We start from the raw sequence: 10,446 nt of genomic DNA, 5'->3' as shown, positions 1-10,446 counted from the left end.
TTCTGTTTGATTCGATGGAAATTCCTGACGCCTCTCTCTCTCTCTCTCTCTCTCTCTCTCTCTCTGACTTCGCTCGTGGAGTGTGTTCACGACGGTAGAACTATATCGCTGAGGTAAGAGGTGCGATGCGGGAGGGTGAAGGGTGGGAAGGGTTTGTTCCCGCGCTCTATTTTTCTTTTGGGAGGAATTGAGTAACTCGCAGCGCGGTAACTGTCGCGGAGACCACGCCGTAACGGGGCCAAAAGAAGGCTCGGCGAAGAAGTCGAGTTTTGAGAGCGGCTAGAAGTCAATTTCCTCGGCCGTCGAGGGAGCCGTGAAGTCGTGTCGCGCCAGTTAATTTATTCGGAGATGGCAGAAAATAAACGAGGGCGACGATTGCGCGGGGTAAAAAAGGCGGAGTAGGCGGCAATGGAGCCTTGATAGAGCACCTTTTGCGCGAAATTAAATCAGGTCAGCGTTTAGCGTATAGTACCCCTATTTAAACTTGGCTGGCCAGGTTGCGTCTGACTATTTACAAAGTGGCTCACGTCCCCTACTAATCCCGAACTTTTCCCAAAATCGTAATTAATCCCGAAAGATCAATGCTAATTTGCACTGGGAAATCGAATGCATTGTTCGATTTTACAATTCGCCGAAACTTTAACGCAGCTTTGAGGGAGGGTGGCAGCAGTGATTTTGGGCGTGGAGTCGACGTTGAATTGTGTTGAAGGCTGCGAGTCTGCGACAGTGGGTTCTGTTGTGCGGAAAGTGGGCGGTTCATGATGGGGCGTCGGCCAGGGCGGTGGGGCAGACGAGCGCATTAGTAAAATGCAGGCGCCGCAACACGTAGTGGGATCGAACCGCCCTCTCTATTTAATTACCCGCCGCGGTGACTCAGTGGCTATGGCGTTGTGCTGCTGAGCACAAAGACGCGGGTTCGATTCCCGGCCGCGGTGGCCACTTTTCTGATGGAGGCGAAAAGCAAAATTGCCAGTGTATGTGGAGATTCCGGCGCACGTTAAATATCCACAGGTCGTCAATTGATTGATTTGATTGATTGTAGGGTTTAACGCGCCGACGCAGCGCAGGCGATGAGGCGCGCCGTAGTGGAGGGCTCCGGATTAATCTTGACCACCTGGGGATCTTTAACGTGCGCCGAAATCTCGAACACACGGGCGTTTTTGCTTTTCGCCTCCATCAAAAAGCGGCCGCCGCGGCCGGGAATCGAACCCGCGTCCCTGTGCTTAGCAGCGCAACGCCTTAGCCACTGAGCCACCGCGGCGGGTTCCACAGGTCGTCAAAATTAATCCGGAGCCCCCCACTACCGCGCGCTCCATCACCTGTGGAGCGTCGGCGCGTTAAACCCCACGAACAATCAATCACTTCTCTATTTAATTAATGCGGCACGCAAGGTTCCGAACTACTCCAATTAAAGAAATAACGGCAACGCACTTCTTGTTCGTTGGCGTGCGTTGTTCAGCATAACAGCGGCGCGAAGGGCGATTGAATGAATAAAATCTTCGATGAGATATGAGCAGATGCTGTTGTTAGGGCATTCGCCCGGTGGAGGGGGTAACGCAAGACAGGATTCATCTCGTCTTCCGTTTATTGCACTGTTAGGCCAAACTGACTGAGTTATTCAGACCATCACAGAGCTTCCTCGGTGTTTTAGGTGTGACGTCAGAACGTTTAAATAGCGTCATCAACAGAGTGATCGATACGCTATAGTGGTGACGAGATCGTATCAACTTGCTTCCCACGCCAGAGCCACGGCTCGGCTAACATCGCCGCTTCCATTAAACTTATTCTCTCTCTCTCTCTCTCTCTCGCTCTCTCTCCAAAAAGATGTGACCAGCAGCTACAATGGGACTGGGGTCATTCTCCAAGGACAATATCGACAAGGTCGTGCGGTGCGTCCTGCAGTTTTAAGACGAGAGAAACACCAATAACTCTGAATTACGAGCATGTGTCATTTCTCCATTTGCGTGTACTAAGCCTGGGTTAGGTTTGGCGTTGCCACCAACGTAATCTAGTAACGTTGGTTGCCACTTCTTGGCCAAACCCCGCTGCTAATGTGTAATGTGTGCGGGGGCACGGTCTGAAGTAGCAACGACCTCTATAGTGTGCCTACTTACATCTGCTCAGGCATCTTCCTTCCTAGGCCTTAAAACTGGCCAGAAAGCCGGAGTACAAAACCCGAAATTCTAGCTCATAGGTGAGGACTCGTGGTTTCCACTCCAGAAGCAGATGACCTGGGCTCGCCCCACAAATCGCCGGCAGAGTCGCCAGTTTGTGGTTTATTGGTTGATTGTAGGGTTTAACGCGCCGACGCAACGCAGGCGATGAGGCGCGCCGTAGTGGAGGGCTCCGGATTAATTTTGACCGCCTGGGGATCTTTATCGTGCGCCGAAATCTCGCACACACGGGCGTTTTTGCTTTTCGCCTCCATCAGAAAAGCGGCCGCCGCGGCCGGGAATCGAACCCGCGACCTCGTGCTCAGCAGCGCAACGCCTTAGCCACTGAGCCACCGCGGCGGGTGTTTGTGGTTTATTATTGGTCTGTTTAAATGTTAACACCACTGGATCCGTTTGGGTAGGAATTCGTTTAAATGAAATTAAATTTATTAGCCATAATACGGCACGTGACAAGGCACAAAGAAAGAAAGAATGACACGTGCTGTGGCGAAGCAGTTTTAATTGGAATGCGCATAGTTGCACTTCATTCGCGGTCAGTTTTAATTAACGATTGCGTAGCAGCTGTTCGCCTGGGAGAATCGTCCAGCAGAGTGGCGCAGTGGAAGCGTGCTGGGCCCATAACCCAGAGGTCCGTGGATCGAAACCACGCTCTGCTACGTTTTTTTTTTTTTTTTTTTTTTTGCTGTGCCCGACACGAGAGGGCGGAGCATGCATTTTTAGAGCCTCCGACTTCAGCAGAAATTGATAATTTTTGGAAATTGGTAATTATAGAAATCAGCAGTAATTAATAACGTGATAGTAATTGGTAATATTGCTGTCAATAGTCGATCAGTATGCGATACCTGCAAGCCAGCAAATTGGGTATATTTTTAAGCATTGAAATAAACCGCGGCGTGATCGTCGAAAAAAAAAGGGAACGATATCAGTGTCTAGGGCTCGTCTTCGGAGGAAATGCACTGCTGCAATCCAGTCCAGATCGGTTGTGTTTCCTTTTCGTTTTCGGCGCCAACCATTGTAAGAAAGTCTATGGCGCCAACAGGAGTGTCTTTCGGTCATTTTTCTGTCGTCTGCTCAAGCATGAGCGTCGTCTGCTAACCACCGCCAGAGGCACGTGCCGACTTGAGAGAGAGAGAGAAGAACTTTATTTATAGATCCGGCAAGATGTAGTCAGCGGCCACGCAGGGCTCGCACTACGACTCTAGTGTGATTCGAATAAAGTCTCTTGTCACACCGGGCCTTGGATTCGAGGGAGGGGGGTGCCTTGACAGGGGTATTTGGGTCCCGCTGCCGGTGAGTCCGGCGTGTGGTCTCCCGTTCTTCTCTGTCTTGCCAGAGCCTCCTCGAGTTGCTAGATCGCCCACTTTTGCTGGTGGTAATTGTCCGAGCGAATGCACCGCTCTAGTCCCTCCGGGAGCCGGTCTCCTGGCACCCCGGCTCCCGCCACGCAGTCTTCGGCTTCCTCGCCCCGTGCGGGATCGCCCGTGTTAGCAGTTCTTCCACACCTAGTGATGTGGCACAGAGTCGCGAGTTCACTGTCACATACACTGCACACAGCACTCACGAAAAGTTCGGGACACGCGTGCCTGGCCCACGCGGGAGTCAAAGCACACTTCACTTGCAGGTGTCTTAGGAGCACCGTCTCCGCTCGAGAGAGGTCTCGATGCGGGTTCGGGTACTCCCTCCTCGCCTCCCGATGTCTTCTGAGGATATCCCCGTAGTCCGTCAGGACGGCGCTCGTTGCTTCTTCGTCAGGATCCGCGGTGACTTGCGTTTCGCCGGCCCGGCACATGGTGAGCTCGCGGGCTGCAGCGTCTGCGTCGTCGTTGCGGTTTTCGACGTTTTCCAGCCGGCCCATGTGAGCCGGAAACCACTTGATGGTCGTTACGGGGCTGTGGGCTCGCGGATCCCGCGAGGCCCGTCCGAGTCTCACGATTCGTTCCGCTCCTTCCCATACCGTACTCCTTGCAAAATTCCTGATCGCCGTCTTTGAATCGCTCAGGATCGTCTTGACGCCGGGTGTCGCCAGCGCCAGGCCGATCGCCGCTTCCTCGGCTTGGCCCGGGGTCTTCGCCCTCACCGACGCGGCGTTGATCAGCTCGCCCGTGGACGATCTGACCACCGCTACGGTGAAAGCGTTCGCTGTAGTCGGGTACTTCGCCACGTCCACGTGGGCCGCGGCGTCGTCGTGTCTGTAGATCCTGGCCAGGGCTGTCGCCCTGGCAAGGACAACCGAGCCATCCTGGGCCTAGACCTTCAGGCGGCCTTTGACAACGTCAAACACTCGGCAATCCTCAAGCAATTCTCTCGTCTGGGCCTGGGCGAAAGATCTTACAATTACGTCCGCGCTTTCTTGTCGAATCGCACGGCAAGACTGTCGCTGGGAGACAGAAAGCTCGAGGAAAGAAGACTCGGAAGCATAGGAACACCGCAGGGCTCAGTGAGCTCGCCGTTCCTATTTAACACGGTGATGATCGAGGTCGCCAAACGGCTGAAGGCGCTGGGCCCCGACGTCCGTCACTGCATATACGCAGACGATGTCACAATTTGGGTGACGTGAGGGAGCGACGGGAAAATCGAATCGGACCTTCAGGAGGCGGTTAGAGCGGTGGAGCACAGGCTTGCGCTGCTCACCGCAAAAATCGCAGCTCCTGGTGCTGCCGCCACCGGGGCGATACAGGAAGACGGCGGCGCAAGAGGCGGCCAAGAACATCGCCTTACGAACGGAAGACGGCGAACTCACCCCGCACGTCCCCGGCATCAAGATTCTCGGCATGCACGTGGACGGTGTCCAAACCAACACCACGGCGCTGAGAAACATGATCACGAAAATCGGAATAACGACCCGCTTGGTTAAGCGAGTGTCGTCGAGATACAACGGCATGAACGAGCGAGGGCTCTTGCGCCTTCTGCAGACCTTCGTCGTTAGCCAGGTCGCATACGCAGGAGCCTTCCACCGATGGACGAGATCGGAGGAAGGCAAGATCGACGCAGCCATACGCAAAGCGTACAGGAGCGCCCTGGGACTTCTCCCGGGGACGAAGACGTCGGCCTTGCTGGATCTGGGAGTGCACAATACACTCTCGGAGATCAGCGAGGCCCAACGCATGTCCCAACTGGCGCGGCTGAGCTGCACGAGAACGGGCAGGAGCATCCTCGACATGGCTGGCATCAACCCGCCCAAAGGAGGGGAGAACAGCGACACGAGCGACAGAATACCGCTCGGAGACGAGGAGGCGAGGGGAATCATCGTGTTCCCTATGCCGAAGAACGTAGACCCGGAGAGGGACAGGGAAAGGCGCCTAGCAAGGGCGACGTGCCGACTTCGTCAGCGCTGTGACGCAACAAGGAAGGCTGGGTGACGAGAGTAACAACGGGGACTGAAGGGAGAGAAGAGGCGATGAAAAGGAAGGCGGGCAAGTATTCGAGGATCGCGGAGATTGCGCGTCCGTTTCAGGGGTTAAAAAGGGGGCGCAATAGAAGTCCTCCGCTCCGTGGTTCTGGCCCTGCCGAGGTTGCGCTTGTGTCGGCGGAGGCCTCGCTGGTCGACGAGGGGGAAGCAGCACGCGTGCGACAAATCTGCACCCCGCGGGAGCTTTGTGCTGGGCGATGAAGCCGAAGTTGGCTCATCGTGGAGGAAGGGCGTCACGGCTTGTGTCACTCGCGGTATGCCGGCACACGCTCGCCCGCTTACATTTGCATCCCTAGTATTTTCTTACAGCGGGGTCTATCTAGCCTTGCTACAGGAGTAGCCGTCCGGATAAAAATTGTCGGCTCAAAATGCAAAGGAAAATAAAGAGGAAAGTACGAAGAAACGCCACTCTGTTGAACTTTCCAAGACAGAAAAACTTTCCCAGACAGAAAAAAAAAAAACAAAAACTGCTATCATTGTTCGAATTTACCTTGAAACTAAAGCTGGAACATACTTTTTAACCCTAAAAATAATCGCCCCTCATCCCGCTTTATTCCAAATATCCTCCCGGGCGTCAATCAACCGACGTACTTGTGTTCTGTGCCAGATTAATCCAAGTACACTGCTCATGGAGATATCGCGAAGGGCGCCCCGCCGGCAATAGCCCGCGGACATGTACGAACGTGCAGACATGGACAAATGAAACGCGATCACGAAAATACGAACGGAACTCACAAATAGCGTTATTTCTTTCCATGCAGGTGAAATTGACGCGTCTATTAATTGCACTAAAAAAGTTGGGAAATCTGGTTTTCGAAGTACTATTCGAATAACGCGCCATTATTTCGCCTACACGAACATCCTTTTTTCAATTTTCGGTGTTCTAAATCATATTTCCGTGTTCGCATTTCACATACGTACCAGCCTCGCGACAAATGAGGTGATGCAGCTGTTTTATTTATTTCTCTTTCGCAGCTGTGATCTCCACAGTTTTGCGGGCAGACAGCTCACTCTCTTGCAAACGGTGTTGACTGACAGAGCGCGCAAGAGGAGTGGGATGCACCGACTTCTAAACGAAGACCCAGAGATAATTTTGGGACATCTCAGCTGTTAAGAAACAAAGTAACTGAACTCTATGAATATCTGAGGTGAGCGAGATGCGAAAGAGAATTCGATTTTTGCTTGTTTGTGCTGGAATGTTGCCATCCGTGACATATCCGTGGCCAAAATCGAGGCCGGAAATTCCCTGCATAAAAAATCGCTTCTTGGGCCTTTCTCTCCACCATAATTTTTATTACAGAACATTATGCATAATCCTGGCTTCAAACATGCATTCGCCCACGCGTACATGCATGAGCGAACACTTACTTCATTGTGATGCGGGAACGTGCGTCACGGCACCACCACCATCATCCATCATCATCATCGTCGTCGTCGTCTTCGTCACCGCCGTTCCGCACCATGAAAAAATAATTAATCCTTCGAGGAAGAATATTTTAACGAGTTCTTCTATACGCGGTACACATGGACATCTTTCAAACAACAAGGCCTATAGTAATAGAAATAATGTTATTGCCTTCGTAGGCAATGGACAATTGTTACGACGATGCCGGGATTGAAACGAAGTACTTTTCGTTCGTCTTTTTATTGCAACGGGACTCTAAGAAAAAAGAAAAAAAAAACACATGGGCAATCTACGACGTATATGAAAGGTTGGGCTGCTCAGCTAAGACTACGACGTGCACAAACGACCGAAGCGATGACGACCGTGAATGGAAAAACGAGAGAGGCCAGAGTGCTACAGAGACAAACCATGCGAAGGAAGCGAGGCCGTAAAAAGTAACGGGCCCGAAAATATAAATACAGCAAATACGTTTGGTCTAACGCAAAGGGTGAATAGAGTCGCAGAGAGAGAGAGAGAGAGAGAGAGAGAGAGAGAGAGAGAGAGAGAGAGAGAGAGAGAGAGAGAGAGAGAGAGAGAGAACGGCGGTGAACGTGCGTGCAAAAGTTAACAAATATATTGTTCTCCCCTCGCGAGAGTATGGCTAACGAGAGCTGACTGTTATCCATGCCCTCCAAGGAAGAGCGTCCACGTTGCGTAAGCCGGTTCGATGAAACATGGATGAAACCCTTTTCCTCCCTCGATCGCATCGGCTGCGCACCGCTCGCTTTTTCTTCTTTTTTTCTCCTTTCGCCGCGCACACCCTCGCTCTCCGCCCCCGACCCTTAGAGCATTTTTCGACGCGTATTTTCGGAAACTGGAGACAATTCTGAGAAGAGCGAGAATAAGCGTTCAACCTAAAATGCCGGAGACAAAGAAGGAAATTTTAAAAAATATTTTTACCACGCGGTGTCGAAACTCCGAGCGGCTCCTCTAAACGATCGAATTCGAGGAGATCGGCCGGATACGGGTGTAAGAGTGGCGCGGGTCAAAATCCGATTTGCGTTATGTAGCTAGACATATTCATGCGAGTACAAGCGAAGCAAGTTGCTAGGGTATTCTACCGTATACGCGCGCAAGTAGAGAGAGCGAAGACCGGACGACTGTAAGAGGCGATTACTGCGTTCGCTGTGACGCAATGACAGCAGCAGCGCTCCAGCTTTGACGTTGCGCAGAGTGCGGGGGAGTAGGAATTGCGTCAGGCGCACCGTCTGCGCCTGAAGAGAAATCGATGAGCGACTACTGGTCGGCACGAGGAAGACCTTTTGAGGCCGGACACGGGTTGCTGTTATAAGCGGGTGTGGCAATAATGGGCCTGTTCGATTTGCAGTCGCGGACTGGCCGCGGATAGTCCGAGGCGGGTAGTCCGAGGATTCCCCGAAGCCATAGAGATACATTGGAAAAACGAATGCCGGACTGCTTCTCGGTGTGTCTGAGGTGTATCCCCAGATTGTAAATTCGAACAGGGCCGTAGCCACAATTTTTTTCCCGGGGGAGGGGGGGGTATGGGTTATTGGAAGGGAGGAAATTTGCCGAAAGAAGTACAAGTCTGGCTCACGTGCTGCCCGGAAAAAAATTCGGAAAGTGTTCGCCTCCCCCCCCTTTACCCCTCCTCCTTCTCGGGCTACGTCCCTGAACATAGATAAGCACGACGCGTGTAGTTCTACCCCGACCTCCCAATTCTACCCCCAAAATAAAGCAATACCTCTGTTCTGAACTGCTCCGTTGCGTACTACGGATTAATGTACACGCCGAAATCTGTACCACTCATAAAAGTGCTCCCGTGACTTCTTTCGCGCGCGTGTTGGAAATGCATAAAACGGCGCTTGGCTGGAATTTTAAATGTATGCAACGCGGGAATTTCCCTCAATGAGCTCGAGTAGCAACACGTCGTTACAACGAGGTTAAAAAGAGAGAAGGAGTTACTTCTTATTACCATTGTTTCGTTGCAACCATTGTCTACGTGAAGTATAAATAATACAAAACAATTGCGCTCTCTTGTTATATCCTTTACTTCCGACTGTTTTGTTTAAAGCGCTTTAACTTAGTTGAGGCGGCTGGGTGGGTTTGCCGGCGTCGTGGAGTGTGCACTGCTTCGAGTTAACATACTCATGCGCGATGCTTTTCGTCCTCGTTTGATACGACACGAAACACGCGAAAATCTTCCCGGCACACATAGACAACGTAAGCCTTCCACACAAAATAATTTCATTAATAATAACCTTAATTGCACGCGAAATACGAACTCACGTTGCGTGGGTTGCATTTGCTGAAATGACAGCACAATCCCCCGCCGTTTTCTCCTGCCAAGCACATGGCAAGCGGGAACAAATTCATCCTTGTTAAAGCAATCGGAAATCACTTTGGCGTTTAAACGTTAATGCGCCCGCTGTGACGGGGTTGAAGAGGTCTCTCGAGGCGGAGAAGAGGGGAAAAGATCGCGAATCGAAAGGGTTCGCCCCAAACAAATAAGCAGAAACACGGCGACGAACAGAGGGGAGCGCAAGCAACTACGTGAGTCGTCGCGATAGCGCGTTTCAGCCGCCGATGCCGCGACTGTACTTCGCGCTTTTTTTTTATTTATCACCGGCGCGCGACGGGAGCTGGGGTGAAAACAAAAACTAACCGCGCGATGGAAAAAAAAGTTCACAAAGAGAGCAAGGAGGTTCGGCGGCAGCGCCGACGACCACATTTCGTTGGCGAGGGCGTCAGCAGCAAGAGCGAGTGTAGCAGACAAACAAAGCGACAATTTGGGCGTTTGAGCTGGCGCGCGGCGAACCGCCGCGCGTTAAAAGAAGCGTGGCATACTAAAGGGAGCGAGAGAGGGTTGCGATGAAAACACGCAGAAATGAAGTGGCCGAAACGCGCGCGTGCGAGCAACCCGGGGTCCCTGTGCGCATGTGCGCGGCGACGGCTCGTAGGTCGGCACGACGCCTTCGATGCCTCTCTCCTCTCCTGCCGCCGGCAGCGCAGTCCGGTCGATATTCTCGCGCACAGACATCAGCCCCCCACGCAGCGCTACTGGCTGCCGGGCGGTTTCTATATTTTCGACGAACCTGCGACCGGCCGAGGGAGCGAACGGCGAAGTGAAAATGAAGGTCGGGGACGTCTGCGAAACGCCGCTAACAATTTCGGAGAGCGTCGTCACTCGGATGCGCCTAATGAATACTGCCCCGCTCTCCGAACGAGGGCCGCTCGTTCGTCCGCTGATATTTGACTCGGGATTTTTTTTCGTGCTCTTGATTACTTGCAATGCGTGGCTGATTTTCTCTTCCACGTGCCCGCGACTTCTTACGCAAGCCGTCCTACCATATTGCGTGAAAAGGAGATTCAAAAGGCCATTCACAGCGGAGCAACGTCACAAGTCGTCTCGCAAATCTGTGCATGGTCGTGTTACATAAAAAAGTGCATGACGCGGGGGC

At 52.5% G+C, this 10,446-nt stretch overlaps 1 non-coding gene across 1 annotated transcript; it reads left to right on the top strand.

The window, feature by feature from the left end:
• Positions 1-2,758: 2,758 nt before the first annotated feature.
• Positions 2,759-2,830, top strand: Trnam-cau (transfer RNA methionine (anticodon CAU)). The gene has a single exon. It is a non-coding gene; the product is annotated as a tRNA-Met (tRNA).
• The last annotated feature ends 7,616 nt before the right edge of the window (positions 2,831-10,446 follow it).

This window comes from Haemaphysalis longicornis, unplaced genomic scaffold (assembly GCF_048455015.1).
Source record: "Haemaphysalis longicornis isolate Haplotype H1 unplaced genomic scaffold, Haemaphysalis longicornis Haplotype H1 scaffold_4, whole genome shotgun sequence".
Classification (NCBI taxonomy): Eukaryota; Metazoa; Arthropoda; class Arachnida; order Ixodida; family Ixodidae; genus Haemaphysalis; species Haemaphysalis longicornis.
This window is presented reverse-complemented; position numbering and strand designations above follow the sequence as displayed.